Consider the following 15,274-nt stretch of genomic DNA (forward strand, 5'->3'; position numbering starts at 1 on the left):
CACTGCGCCTTCTATGGCGCCTCCGCACTGCGCCTTCTGTGGCACCTCCGCACTGCGCCTTCTGTGGCGCCTCTGTGGCATTTTCGCACTGCGTCTTCGGTGGCACCACTACACTGCGCCTTCTGTGGCGCCTCTGCACTGCGCCTTCTGTGGCGCCTCCGCACTGCGCCTTCTGTGGCGCCTCCACACTGCGCCTTCTGTGGCGCCTCTGTGGCGTCTCCGCACTGCGCCTTCTATGGCGCCTCCGCACTGCGCCTTCTGTGGTGCCTCCGCACTTCTGCAGTTGCAGCGCTCGAGAGATCACCCTTCACAGATTCGCTTTCAACTTCACTTTCATAGATCAAACTTTTAAAACAATAACCCAATATTTTAGATCTCAAGATATTCGATTTGCAAGGATGATTTAGCCAAGTGATCTCCTTTGCTTTATATAGGCAAGCTTCTTCCTAAAGTCATGGATCAATACCATAGATAACCAATACAAGGCGCCCAAAAACATGGGGCTCAATAATACCAAGGAATAACCACCATGGACCAAAGGTAAGTTCTCCAACATATACACACTTTTGACGAGGTACCATGGTCCAAAACCATAGGTTCAAATACCAAGGACTAACTACCATGGACCAAAGGTAAGTTCTCCAACATGAAAGTGCGTGAACTTTTTCTCTACATGAAATAAACTTTTCTCTGCATAAAAGTGCGTGAAATTTTCTCTACATGAAATAAACTTTTCTCTACATATAAGTGCGTGAACTTTTCTCTACATGAGATGAGTGGGTTGCCATCAAGTACAACATATGTATCATAAAGCCATACCAGAATCATAATGCCAACACCCCCAGCATGACTTGCAGCAGCTGAAGACTCATCTCCAACATGACTGGCAGAGGTTGAGGATGAAGGGATAGAATTATTTTTCTTCTTTGACTTCCTCTTTCCCCTCTTTTTAGATTTCTTGTTACAATAAGGAGGAGAAGAAGGAATCCAAGATTTCTCTTTGAAAGAAGATGAACAATTAGCACCCATGTGATGCCCTTGAAATAAAGCATTCAACTGAGAAGCTTCAAGAGCATTTCGAATATTCAAAGTGGACCACAGCCAAACGGGTAGTCCAACATTCAACCCAAGAATATTCAAAGTGGCCATCAAGGGAGTACCAACATTTCCAAAGAAAGGAAAAGCACAAGGATCCCCTTTTGGAAGGGTAGCTTGGTTAGTTTCCACGGGAATATTAGTCATATCAAACTGATCCGCAGAGCCCTCCCTTATGGGAATGTAGAAACAACTTTTCAAGGAATATGGATAAGTAATCAAAACCTTTGCCCTTGAGGAGGAAACTCCACAAATTCTGAAAAAATGACCAAAAGCCTTTCAAGATCGGTAGAGTGGTAAGCCAGTCACTCAGAAAACAAAGTCGAAACATGACTAGACAAAGATACCTAAAGCCAACTATATACAAGGAGTAAGGAGCACTCACTAAAAAGTCCCTAAAAGAAGTCAGCAAGTCAAACAAATTCCAAGTATTTCCGCTCCAGGTGATGAGGACCGGACACCAAAATACAAGAAAGTGGAGTAAGGGGCCTTCCAAAGATAGTCTGGGATAATGATGGCCCAGTCCTATCAGCAAAGGTAGCAGAGGAAGTTACGCTGACCTCCTAGCAACAGCCTGTGCCGGTGCAAGCCCCCAAGCTTTGCAAGGGTGCCCTCCAGTAGTACTATTGAGAGTGATTCAACGTCGACCTCAGGTGCCACGAGATTCCCCTCCACAGCCACCTGTGTAGATCCCTAGGAGTAGCAACTATGGATACCAACTCGTCGCAGAAGCTAGGCGGAACAGTCGTGAGGTAAGTTCGAACAAGTAGGAGAGGGGGTATCTCTCTTCCCTGTCTTCACAAACCCTCATGCTTAACTCCCAAATCCGGAGCTTTCCTTGTCTTCCTAACGCTATTGGATTTTCACTCGCTATTCAGACTCCTACGTTTGACATTTAAATGGCCTTGGAGAGTTAACTCTCCACTCGCCTAATCCAAGGCCCTAAAATCCTAAAACTTGTTAGTGTATCTAACTTAAAAAAAAAAAGTTTTAGTGAATTTTAAATAGCGCTTGATTTTAAAATAGGTTGTTCTTTAAGTCATGGGATAACGAAAGTGAAACTAGTGGTGTTTTTGATGCAAAAGAAATTAATAAAAACCTAACTACATGCACATGCACTTGTTTTCGTTTTTTGATGAAAAGCAATTTCTACAAGGTTCAGAGGAACTTCTAATAAAACAAATTTTTCTTTTCTTTTCGCTAATTCACGCTTCACACTCACAAAAGTTAACAAAGCTATGTATGCCTAAAAAGATATGCAAGTCTATCCTAATGCAACAAATATATGCTGATGCAAGATTCAAAACTACTCTAAAATCAAGAAATGAAAGTTGCTTGCTTATCAATTTCTATTTTGCCACTTAAAATGTCTAGATGGAATATGAGATGCTACCATTCATTTCTTCTAAACACTAAAAACAAGTTTCAAGACAAACATAAATCACTTTCATTCACTAAAAGGAAACCAAATGAAAACCAAGCTCAGGAAAGCAAAATGAAGTTTTTCAAAAAGTTTTCTTCAAACCAACAACAAAAGAGTCTTTTCAAAAATGCTCTCAACAAGATTGAAACTTTGTGATTGAGAAATAGGCAACAAACACTTTTTGCAAGTTGACACCACACAATGGATGAAAACCCAACAAAAAGAAATGTGTTTAAGGATGCTCTTAACAATCAAAAGCAGCGATGAAAGCTTTGGCAACAAAAACCAAAAAGATCAAAAAGACAAATTTCAAGAAAGTATCAATCAACAACTTTCATGAAACAAAGAAGTGGATGGTCACAAAAAGCGGTTTTGTCAAGCAAACAAAAAGTCACCAAAAGAAATATTTAACACAAAGATTGAGATCAATCTTCCTGCCCTGATGAACCAGAGCAGCCAAGATTCCTAGCAAGAAATCTTGCGTGCTTTAGCAAAAAACGATGACGCTTGCAACAACAAAAACAAGACCACTACTCCTTTCAATCAGAGAGAATTTGGAACAAGATGCTTGCTGTAAAACTAACAACTGATACTAGAAAGTGACTGTTTCAGACTGAATCAAACCACCAGACAGACCTTCAGAGAGAAAAATATTTAAAAATCTTGAAAATTGCAAGATATACGCGACTATTCTTATATACAGATTGCATGTATATGCTACTGTGCCTAAGGAAACCTGCGTATACACGGGTTCACGTAAGGAAACATGCGTATATATGCTTCTGTAACTAAGAAAAATAGCGTATATAAAAGATTTCAAGAAAACTAAAAAACAAATTGAAGAAACTGGGAAAACTTAGAATTCAAGAATAGACCACACAGCAACAACAAGAAAATAGGTATCTGAGCCCTTATTGGCTTGAAAACACCCAAACTAGGAACAACAATAGTGTTGTCCCCAGCGAAGTTGCCAATTCTGTTGAGGGAAATGTTCCCCTAGGGCTTTTGGGTTGAAACCCTAGCAGACTAAAAGTTGTCTATATAGATAAACACACATTCACACAGCCATTATGCTATTATAAGCAAATTCTATGATAAGGGGGCATACCTTATGTTATCACTGACAAAATTTCAATGCCAAATGTCTTACATTTGTTTGATGGTAAAGCACATAAATCCTTTTCAGCAGTTTCGCAGCGCAACATGCTTTAAGTGATTTCGTAGCGCATAATTCATATTTTGCACCGGCTACGCTACGAAATCGGGGATTTGTCCTAATCCATAGCAGACCTTACCCAGCTGTCATGTTTATCAAAATCCATTTGGTTTGCATCAACAGTTGTCAGCTTATAAGGTTTTTAGTACCCCAAACGCAGGTAAAAATGGTAGAGTTGAATCTAAAAAGAAGACACAGAGAGCCTTGAGGAGAAAGCCCCTGATATGCTCACTGCGTGGAAAGAATCCTTTCTCAAAGCCTTTAAAGTTATGGGGTCTTTCACAGCTTGACAAGTTACAGCGATATTTTCCATTCCTAAGAAAAGTGCTGAGAACGACATTTGCAAGACAAATCATCACTGGCTACCTTCCTAGTGTTATTCTCCAGTTATTTCTTTATGTTATTCCACCCATAATGATGTTGTTTTCAGCCATCCAAGGTTCAGTGTCATATGGTGGAAAGCAAAAGAGTGCATGTGCCAAAATGCTTTACTTCACAGTTTGGAATGTGTTTTTTGTGAATGTTTTATCTGGAACGGGCATCAACCAACTCAATAACATCATTTCGAGCCCAAAAGACTTACCCAGGCAGTTTGCAAAAGCAGTTCCTAGACAGGCTATTTTCTTCGTCACTTATATTTTGACATCAGGATGGGCAAGTGTATCATCAGAACTTATACAAATATTCTCTCTGATTTGGAATGTCTATAAACGTTGTTTGAAAGAGCGACAAGAGTGGCAATTGTGCAAACCCTGTGCCATCATTTCCTTACCATCAAAAAATGCCTAGAGTGCTCCTTTTTGGGTTTCTCGGTTTCACTTGCTCTGTGGTAGCACCTTTAATTCTAACATTAGGGCGGTGCCGACGTTACACCAATTCAGAAGCGTGTCATATATGGGAGCGCTGTAGAAACAACAAATTAGAAGGGTTGAAGTTTCTTGTGAACAGCTGGTGGAATGATATGAGGCCCAGGTGTATTCGTCTCTGCCCTTAGCTGTACAGCATGTGGTATCATCCTGGGTAGCAAGGCAAACCCCAAAGGTGAAGGCGTTTCTAGCGGTAGTAAGTGACATCACAGCTCTTGTCGCTCTCAGATTCGTGGTCCAAATCTACCTCGAGCATGAGGGTGACTTGGAACTCGTTGCCAAGAGCATTGAATCCTCAGATCTTGACTTCTCAAGATACGGCGTTACCTTTTTTTTGAGGTGGTCTTCATTGGAGGTCGCACACAACCGGGTACCATAAAACCTGAAGAAGGGGATCGGCATCCTTATGCTGTTTTGAATTGTGAACCTGCAAGGCAGAATATCTTGCCATTTGTTCTGTATATACAGAAGATACTTCGCAGGAGGTCTTTCCTCATCAAGAATCTTGAAAATGCTATGCGAAGGTTTTTACAGTCCCTTGAGCTTTTTGAGGACAATGAAAGGAAAAAACTTGCAATTTTTACTTCACTCACATTCTCTCAGAAATTATCTGGGCTTCCACCAGAAACCGTGTTTCAACCTCTTCCCAAAGACAACCTTGTTTCGAAGGGGATTGTACTTTCATTCATCACATATTTTTTCAAGGAGTATCTGGTTGACAACAATCTTGATGATCTCATAGCATTGCTGAAGCGAGGGAAGATAGAAGATAATCTTCTTGATTTGTTCCCAATACAGAAACGCACCACTGAAGCTTTTGCAGAACACTTTAGTAAGGAGGGTTTGGGCGCTCTTGTCGAATATAATGAAAAGAAAATGTTTGATGTGAAATTAAAGGACATGAAGAGTTCATTAACAACTTTGATTGCAGAGAATGCTGATATTTCAGAAGTCATTGAAACTGTAAAGCAGCGCCATAAAGAGTCAAAGTTACCTGATATTGAAGTAGTGCGTATCTTATGGGATGCTATTATGGATGCTGTACAGTGGTCTGGCAAAAACCAGCAACAAAATTCAAATTTGGCGTTGCGCCAAGTTAAGACATGGGCAAAACTCCTTGACAGTTTCTGTACAACTGCAAAACTACAGTTGGAGATTATGTACAAGATTCAAATTCAATGTTATGAGGATGCTAAACTCATGAAACTGTTCCCTGAAATTGTGAGGTCTCTCTATGATGAGGAAGTTCTTGCTGAAGATACTATTCTGATGTGGTTTGCACAGATGATCTGCTATTTCTTTTACAAAAATATATCTTTTGGGCTTACACTCTTCAATTTTGAAGCATATACAAGTTCCTCTGGACAGCCCATATATGATGATTGGTATATGCTGCTTTTCAATATTATTTTGACATCACTGCCAGTCATATCTTTGGGGGTTTTTGAGTAAGAGGTTTCATCTGAAGTATGTTTGCAGTTCCCTGTTCTCTATCAGCAGGGCCCAAGGAATATATTTTTAAACTGGTACCGTGTACTTGGATGGTTGGCAAACCATGAGATTATTTATGATATTTGTCAACAACCACTTCAGTTGCCTCTGTCAAATGTTTCAAGTACAGTTCAGGAATTTCAGAAAGTGGGGGACTATTTATCTATGGTGGAACAGTAACCTTCTGAGATAATGCAGGATGCAGTGATTCCATCCATGAGTGCGTTGGTAAAGCCAGAGTTTCTAAGGCACCAAGACAAAGATGTCAGGCTCATTGTTGTTACTTGCATTAGTGAGAATCACACTGAAAACGTATCTGCTTCAATGCAAACAATTAGGAGTTTGGTTTGAATGAAAGAAAGACTGTGTTTTTGAAATTACACAGCAGTTTCGTAGCGCGCTACGAAACTGCTGTAGGTGGTGTTTTCAACGCAGAAAAACAGTTTGGTAATATGTGCGGGAATTTTCAAAAGGAAACACCTAAAGGACATGTAAGGGACCAAATGAAGCCATCACAACCATTCAGATCAAGACAGCTGTACCTTTAAAAGGTGGAATGCTTTACCTCAAGTTTGAAGTTTCTGTTATAAAGCCACTTTATTACCGGTCATAGGGTATTGAATGAGTTGCATACAAGGAATTTTGGCTTGCACACTTGGCCATCGATGAAGCCTCCAACACATCAGGAACATGGTGATCTCCTATATTTTTGGGTTATTAAAAGGGACTAAAAAGACATGCTGCTGCATATTCGAAGTAATGGGGGACCAGAACCGAAAAGCAAGGGATATTCCCTAATATCACTGAGCAGTTAAAGCCTTCAGCATCCAAAGCCAACATGGAACATTAACTACTCATCTCAGCCATCTCAGCCAAACGAAAAGGAAGCCAGGTGTCAAAGAGCAAGGAGGAATCATTCTACGAAGAAGATAGAGTTAGAGTCATAATCAAATTAGAACTCTTTAGAGCTTCAGTTAGCACTTATTGTATTTAATAGTTTGTTGCAAAGCAGATAGGTGTCATTAGTGGCAGTCATCGAGCTCCTAGTGGTAGTCATCGAGCTCCCCTCATGCTGGAGGAGGAAGCTCAAAGTAGTTAGAATTATGTTTCTATATATAGCTGAAACATCTATGTAATGGGTGTTGGATATTTGAGAAAACAGAGTATTGTTTTGGCTTGTGTAAAAACTCAGTTTCAGTAATACAATTTGCTACTTTTCCTCTCAGGATTCATACAGTATTCCAATGCTCAAGATATGTGGTTTTGCTTTGTCTTTAATGTTTTTACAGTTGTATAAATACACAATCACTCAGAATTCACTTATGCTGCTCTGATTTCCTGTGTGTATTTGTAAACTGAGGTTTTCTATGAGATGTTGTTTTGAGTATTTAAATGTCACATGCCCTGATTTCTATGTAAAAGCAGTGTTATGGTTTACTGAAGTATGATTGACTCCATAAGCCCAATGGAAGCCTTTGTAATGTCTGTCCAGCCTTCATATTTATTAAGTTCACTTTGCAAGAGTTAGCCATCTTATCAATAGTCAAAATCAATAACCTTTTGAGAGAGCCCTCTCAGGCTAAGGAGGCTAAGCCTTAGTCAAAAGATTGGTGTGAAATAGTTACTTGAAGTCTTCCTGGGTTGCAGCCTTCCAGAGCTTGATTTTGAGATAACACCTTAGGTCCTACGTTTGAGAAGGTCCTTTAGGGTCCAAACCCTTCTTCAAGTTCCTTTTGCTCCTTTGTCCTGCAAAACAACCAATTCCAAAGAACGCAATAGTATATGGACAAAAACTTACAAAGAAACCATCTTCATGTTATAAAGAAAAGGTAGTTAGTTATGAACTTTAAACACCCATTCACATATGAAGTCCAACATGAATATCATAAACATAAAGAAGATTTATATCAGGAACCAAGACATGTGTTTCTTTTATTATAGACAAATAAAGTACATAAAAGGAATAATTTCACCTGAGTCACCTTTCGCAGGCTCCAAGCAAAGCTTCCTTTCGGATCCGTCCAGCCTCAAGCCTTTAACAAACTCCTTCCATGACTTACTCCATGATGTCACAAGTGGTGGATGAACATCAACACACAAGGAAACAAGGGTTTCCTGTACAAATGGGGGAAGTGCAGAAGGCACAAGGGTCTTCAGACTTGGTCAGGGGAAAAATCTCAGCATAATAACCTTTCTCTCTCTTCTCTCCTCTTTTAGGCCTTCCCATTGAGGTCTTTTTATACCTCTCCCAAAGTAGTTTTTTAGTTGGGAGTTGGTTGGGAACAGTTGGGCCACGGGCACTAACAGGTGATCAGCAGGTAAAACCCTCGATCTCCACCCTAAATTAAGGAGTTTTATATTTTTCTAAGTGTTTTAATACATATACGCGGGTTGGGTATATGCCTACCTGCGTATACAAGCGTTTAACTCAGGGCAATGTCGCGTATAAGGGATAAAACACTGTTTTTTAAATTTGTAGACCAAGTCTGGAAGGAGGGGTTGCCCTAGGCCATGAGTGCAGCATCACAAACCATAAGAGTGAGATTTGGAGCTATAACAGTGAGGCTACATCATTAACTCTATCTTGTATGGAGTTGTGTAGTTTGATGAACATATTTTGGCAGCAAAATATAATGCAGAAGTGTTGTGTTGATGAAGTGCCAACACCAATGATATCTTTAGCTGCGCAGTGCAGCCAAAGGGTCCAATTTAATTGAGCTAAGTACCTCTGCCATGACTTCCTGGAAGATTTCCGTGAAGCCCAAGAGCATGGAAAGGCGTTCCACTACGTGTGGTTACTGCTATTGATCATGTTGGTAGCCTGGAGGACGCCAGAGGATAACCTATTACCAACATTAAATATAGACTTCTATGAGGCTGAAAAATTCACTTCGCTATGGGTGACAAAAGACCCCAACCACAACATTGAAACCAAGATGTTATGGGTCATGTTCGAGTTAGAGTTTTGTATAGTGATCAACCAATGAACATGGTTGTCGCCTATTCTACATGTGCAATACACAAATTTCATATATTTCAAAGCACATTTTCACAATATGTCCATTTGTGAGAAGAAGCATGTCATAGGAAAATGGAACAAGTTTCCATATTTAGTCACAAAGGATGATATTATGGGGGTCATCAGCAAATTGTTGAGCGATTGACTCACTCCATCTGGTGAAGCTATAGGAATAAGTAAGGTCATCGAAGTAGAAACGTAGAAAACTACAACTGTAACAATGGCCAAGAAAGACAATGAGAAAGAAGCACAGAAAGATTCTACAAAAGAGAAGGGAGTGCATAAGGAAAAGGCTTCTATGAAAGAGAAGGAATCACAAAAGGAAAAATTTGTGCAAGCAACAACACTGCAGGTTAGCACTAACCTCGAGGAACCTGAGACAGAGCACACTGATGTAGAGGTCAAAACCGTTGATGAAGAAGAAGGGGAAACAAACCCCTATCTTAGATTTGATGACTTAGAGTCCTCCTTCAAGATCAATAAAAGGAAAAAGTGTAGTTCGACAGGGTCACGTAAGAAGCAAAAATATGAAAAAATAATTATGGGTACTAAAATGTTGGCCCTTATGGAAGGGGATCTTGATGAAATCGACGATGTTTTCCACTCTGGTAAATAAAATATATGGGGGTACATTGAGGGCTAGTACATGTAGGTACTGGACAAAGTGAAATAGGGCCTAAAAGAATTATAGGTCTAGAAAGGAGTGATCTAGGTGATCATGGTGAAAGTGAGCATAGATCAAGCGAACCTGCCAAAATTTAGTACCATTATAGAAACCACATCCAAGCTCCAAGAAGTACAACTAATAGGGGGATCTCTCCATTTTGATATAATCGAAGAATAGGAGCACACATAGTACTAGAAAAATGTAATTATCAACATTACATCACTACCTATTTAGACCTTTCATGAGCTGCACCAAGGATATTCATATGAGCTCCGGATCTCAAAGAAATGCACGTTGTTGATTATCGACGAGGTAAAAACTACCAATCAAAAGATTTTTGCAGAGAGAGCCTAGGCCTTGTAGGCCCTTGACGAGGTGATGCGGACTGATTAGCAACTAGAGGCAACCCTTACCCAAGTATGCAGAAAGCTCCCTGAGCTCCAAATTCTAGTAGAGGTGGCCTCAACAGAGAAAAATCACAAGTTATTGTTATAGCTCCAAATCTCACTCTTATGGTTTGTGATGCTGTATTCATGGCCTAGGGCAACCCCTCCTTCCAGACCTGGTCCTAAAATTAAAAAAAATAGTGTTTTATCCCTTATACCCGACATTGCCCTGAGTTAAACGCGTGTATACGCGGGTTCGTGTATATCCAACCCGCGTGTATGTATTAAAACACTTAAAAAAATATAAAATTCCTTCTTTTCGGGAGGAGATCGTGGGTTTTACCTGCTGATCACCTATTAGTGCCCATGGCCCAACTGTTCCCAACCAACTCCTAACTAAAAAACTACTTTGGAGATGGTATAAAAAGACCTCAAAGGGAAGGCCTCTGGGAGGAGAAAAAGATAAAGAAAGGTTATTATGCCGAGATTTTTCCCTTGACCAGGTCTGAAGTCCCTTGTGCCTTCTGCACTCCCCCCATTTTGTATAGGAAACCTTTGTCTCCTTATGTGTTGATGTTCATCCACCATTTATGACATCACGGAGAGAGTCATGGAAGGAGTTTTGTTAGAGGCTTGAGGCTGGAACGGATCCGGAAGGAAGCTTTTCTTGGAGCCTGCTGAAGGTGACTCAGGTGAACATATTCCTTTTTATGTACTTGATTTGTCTATAATAAAAGAAACACATGTCTTGGTTCCCGAAATGAATCTTCTTTGTGTTAATGATAGTCATGTTTAGAATTCATATGTAAATGATTATTTGAATTTCATAACTAACTACCTTTCTTTATACATGAAGATGGTTTCTTTATAAGTTTTTGTCCATGTACTGTTGTGTTCTTTGAATTGGTTGTTTTGCAGGACAAAAGAGAAGAAGGGAACTCCAAGAAGGGTTTGGACCCTAAAGGTCTTCTCAAACGTAGGACCAACGGTACGTACCCTTATCATAGAATTTGCTTATAATAGCATAATGGCTGTATGAATGCATGTTTCTTTGAATAGACAACTTTCAGTCTGCTAGGGTTTCACCCAAAAAGCCCTAGGGGAGTAATTCCCTCTACTAGAATTGGCGACTCCACTGGGGACAACACTCTTGTTGTTCCTAGTTTGGGTGTTTTTCAAGCCAATCAGGGCTCAGCTGCCTTGTCTGCTTGCTGTTACTGTCTGGTCTGTTCTTGAACTTTAAGCTTTGCCAGTTTCTTCAGTTTGTCTTTTACATTTTTCTTGAAGATTTTCATATATGTTGTTTTTCTTAGATACAGAGGCGTATATACGCTTGTTTCTTTGAGTAAACCCGCATATACGCAGGTTTCCTCAAACACAATCCCATATACATGCAATCTATACTACAGTACAGTCGTGTATATATTCCAATTTTCAAGATTTGTAAATCTTTTTGGCCTCTGAAGGTTTGTCTGGTGGTTTGAGTCAGTCTAAAACAGTCATTTTCCAGTATCAGTTGTTTGTTTTACAGCAAGCATCTCGTTCTGAATTCTCTCTGAGTATAAGGAGTGTTGGTCTTGTTTTTGTTGATTGCAAGCGTCATTGTTCTTGGCTAAAGCACGCAAGATTTCTTGCTAGGAATCTTGGCTGCTCTGTTTTCATCAGGGTAGGAAGATTGTATTCAATCTTTGTGTTAATCTTGCTTTTTGTGACTTTTTGTTTGCTTGGCAAATCGGTTTTTGTGACCACCTCCTTCTTTGTTTCATGAAAGTTGTTGTTTGACACTTTCTTGGAGTTTGTCTTTTTGATCTTTTTGGTTTTCATTGCCAAGGCTTTCATTGTTGCTTTTGATTGTTAAGAGCGATTTCAAACACATTTATTTTTGTTGGGTTTTCATCGATTAAGTGGTGTTGATTCGAAAAAGTGTTTAATTTCCTATTCTTCAATCACAAGTTTCAGTGTTGTTGGGAGCATTTTTTGAAAAGACTTTTTGTTTGTTGATTTGAAGAAAATCTTTTGAGAATCTTAGTTTTGCTTTCTTGAACTTGCTTTTCATTTGATTTCCTTTTAGTGAAGTGAAATTGCTTTATGTTTGTCTTAGAACTTGTTTTTAGTGTTTAGATGAAATGAATGGTAACATTTCATATTCCATCTAGGCATTGTAAGTGGCAAGATAAAGTTTGATAAGCAAGCAAATTTCATTTTTGTTTTTAGAGTAGTTTTGAATCTTACATCCACATATAGTTGTTGCATTAGGATAGATTTGCATCCCCTTTTAGGCATATATAGCTTTGTTAGCTTTTGTGAGTGTGAAGTGTGCATTAACGAAAGGAAAAGAAAAATTTGTTTAATTAGAAGTACCTCTAAACCCTATAGAAATTGCTCTTCATCGAAAAACGAAAAGTGCATGTGCCTGTAGTTAAGTTTTTAATAATTTCTTTTGCGTCGAAAAACACCACTAGTTTCACTTCCATTACCTCGTGACTTAAAGAACAGCCTAATAAAATCAAGCGCTAACTAAAATTCACTACAACTTTTTGTTTTAGTCAGTTACACCAACAAGATTAGGATTTTACGGCCTTGGATTAGGCGAGTGGAGAGTTAACTCTCTAAGGCCATATAAACGTCAAACGTAGGAGTCTGAATAACGAGAGAAAATCCAATAGCATTAGGAAGACCAGGAAAGCTCCGGATCTAGGAGTTAAGCACGAGGGTCTGTGAAGACAGGGAAGAGAGATACCCCCTTTCCTACTTGTCCGAACTTACCTCACGACTATTCCGCCTGGCTTCTACGATGAGTTGGTATCCATAGTTGCTTCTCCTAGGGAACTACACAGGTGGCTGCGGAGGGGAATCCCGTGGCACCTGAGGTTGACGTTGCATCACTCTCGATAGTACTACTGGAGGGCACCCTTGTGAAGCTTGGGGGCTTGCACCGGCACAGGCTGTTGTTAGGAGGTCAGCGTAACTTCCTTTGATACCTTCGTTGATAGGACTGGGCCCTCATCATCCCAGACTATCCTCAGAAGGCCCCTTATTTCACTTTCTCGTATTTTGGTGTCCGGTCTTAATCACCCGGAGCGGAAATACTTGGAAGTTGTTTGACTGGTTGTATCTTTAGGGACTTTATAGTGTGTGCTCTGTGCTCCTAGTCGGCCTAGCTTTCAATTTTTTGAGTCTTTAGTTAGATCATAACAAGAAATTCAAAGTGGCTGACCGATCTCCTAGACAGTCTCGAAGACTTCGTGGTCTCTCGCCACCAAGTTTAGAGCCTTCTTCTAGAAGGCGCAGAAGCAATACTACCGGTGGGTTCCATCCCACGCCGGTTGACGCATCGGGGATTGATCCTCCTCTCGGGGGCATTAGCGGCCAAGCAAGGCCTGGCACTTCTTAGCAAGAGAGGGACACTCCTGTCCCCTCTCGAGTTCGCTTTCAAGCGGAGAATAACATAGAGGTAGAAGAACTTTCAGAGTCATTAGTGGCTCCAAATTCTCCACTACCATCTAGTCATCCAGACGTATTACAATACGTTGGGGCTCCGACGCATAGACCGTCAAGTCCAGGTTACGCTACGCGCTTACCATCGATGACCATTATTGGAAGCATGGCTTCTACGAGTGCTACGACTATGCAAACCGCAACATCGGTGCAAGGGGGAGGAACCATCTCCATCCCCTCCGCTTCCTTGTTCAGATCTTTTGCTAGCACATCTTTAGTTGGGTCTACCTCCATTCTGTCCATGAGTGGAAATGCCCAAACCAATGCTTTTGGTACTGGATTCTTCCCTTTTGGCACCCAATCACAGGGTATTCCATCGGTTCCGTTTAGTGCCGCTACGTCCATGATTAGTGGATCGGCTTCATTCGAGGGTTTTCCTTTTGGAAATGGTCATATACCACATTCCAACGTGACGGTAGGATCCATGCCTTTTTCTTCTTCAGGACAAAGCAGCAATCCTTTCCAAGGTTGGAATAACCCTAGGGTTAGTAGTGCGGGAACTGGGAATCCGTTTATCAGCCAACAAGGGAATAGGCTGTACTCCAAGGTTAGTATGTTTCAGAGTATTCCTCCCCTTGCTTCGGCTTGGAATCCATATCAGCGGTTATCAAATCCCTACAATCCTTTAGGAGGAAACTACGCTGGTTATGGAGGTTATTCGGCCGGAGTTGGTCAAACTCTGAATTTTGCTGGACCATAAGGCTTGCCTTTCGGTTCAGCTGGTTCTACTAGTTACTTCGGGCAGCCTGGTGCCTCCCAAATTCCAGGACAATCTTTTCAGAGCTTTGGGAGTTCTGCCTAGTCTGGGTGGAATCCCCAAGGTCCTCCTAGGCTTCCGTTTCTGGCAACGTTAAACTTGCCAGATCTCACTAAGTTAACAAATGACCTAATCAAGTACAATCCAGCCTAGCCTCCGGTCCCAACCAAACTCCCTTCGGACATTCCAAAATTCGAAGGGAAGAGTGGTGAAGACCCAGGCGACCATGTAACCACATTCCATTTGTGGTGCTCATCTAACTCCCTTATCGATGACTCGATTAGGTTGAGACTCTTTCAGCACACCTTGACTGGCAATGCGGCCAAATGGTATATAGAGTTGCCAGGGGGCAGCTGTACATCGTTCGCTGACTTAGCCAATATTTTCTTAAATCACTTCCATTTTCCTGTCCGCTATGATGCCGAAACTGAACTTCTGGCCACCTTTCATCAGGATAAGGCAACCCACATTTCTGACCATATTCAGGAATGGAGATGGAGAAAGAGGCTCATTAAATCCGAAATCCCTCTGGAGTACCGTCTTGAGTGGTTTTTGAAGTCTTTACAACCCGAGATCTCCAAGGATGTCTCCATGTCTGGGGTCTATTCTGAGGAGCAAGCCATTTTTAGGGCCCAGCAATTAGAATTGATCTACTCTCAGTCTGGGATCCTAAAAAGGTACATGACAGATGCTCCTGGATCTAAAGTTGATGTACTAAGTCGAAGCCAGGTCCGCACGCGGATGGTATCGTCGGGTCAGTAGACACAACTACCGTGAACTTGTTGAATCAATTGCAGCAGTTGTCTTTGCAAACTGCTTCTAACAACCAAGTCACATCGTCCAATCCCCCAGCTTC

General features: G+C 40.9%; 1 pseudogene; it reads left to right on the forward strand.

The window, feature by feature from the left end:
• Positions 1–6,052, forward strand: part of LOC149188185 (uncharacterized) — a 179,708-nt pseudogene extending 173,656 nt beyond the window's left edge.
• The last annotated feature ends 9,222 nt before the right edge of the window (positions 6,053–15,274 follow it).

This window comes from Pinus tabuliformis, chromosome 3_1 (assembly GCF_031772625.1).
Source record: "Pinus tabuliformis cultivar Carrire ecotype Pingquan chromosome 3_1, CPIR1, whole genome shotgun sequence".
Classification (NCBI taxonomy): Eukaryota; Viridiplantae; Streptophyta; class Pinopsida; order Pinales; family Pinaceae; genus Pinus; species Pinus tabuliformis.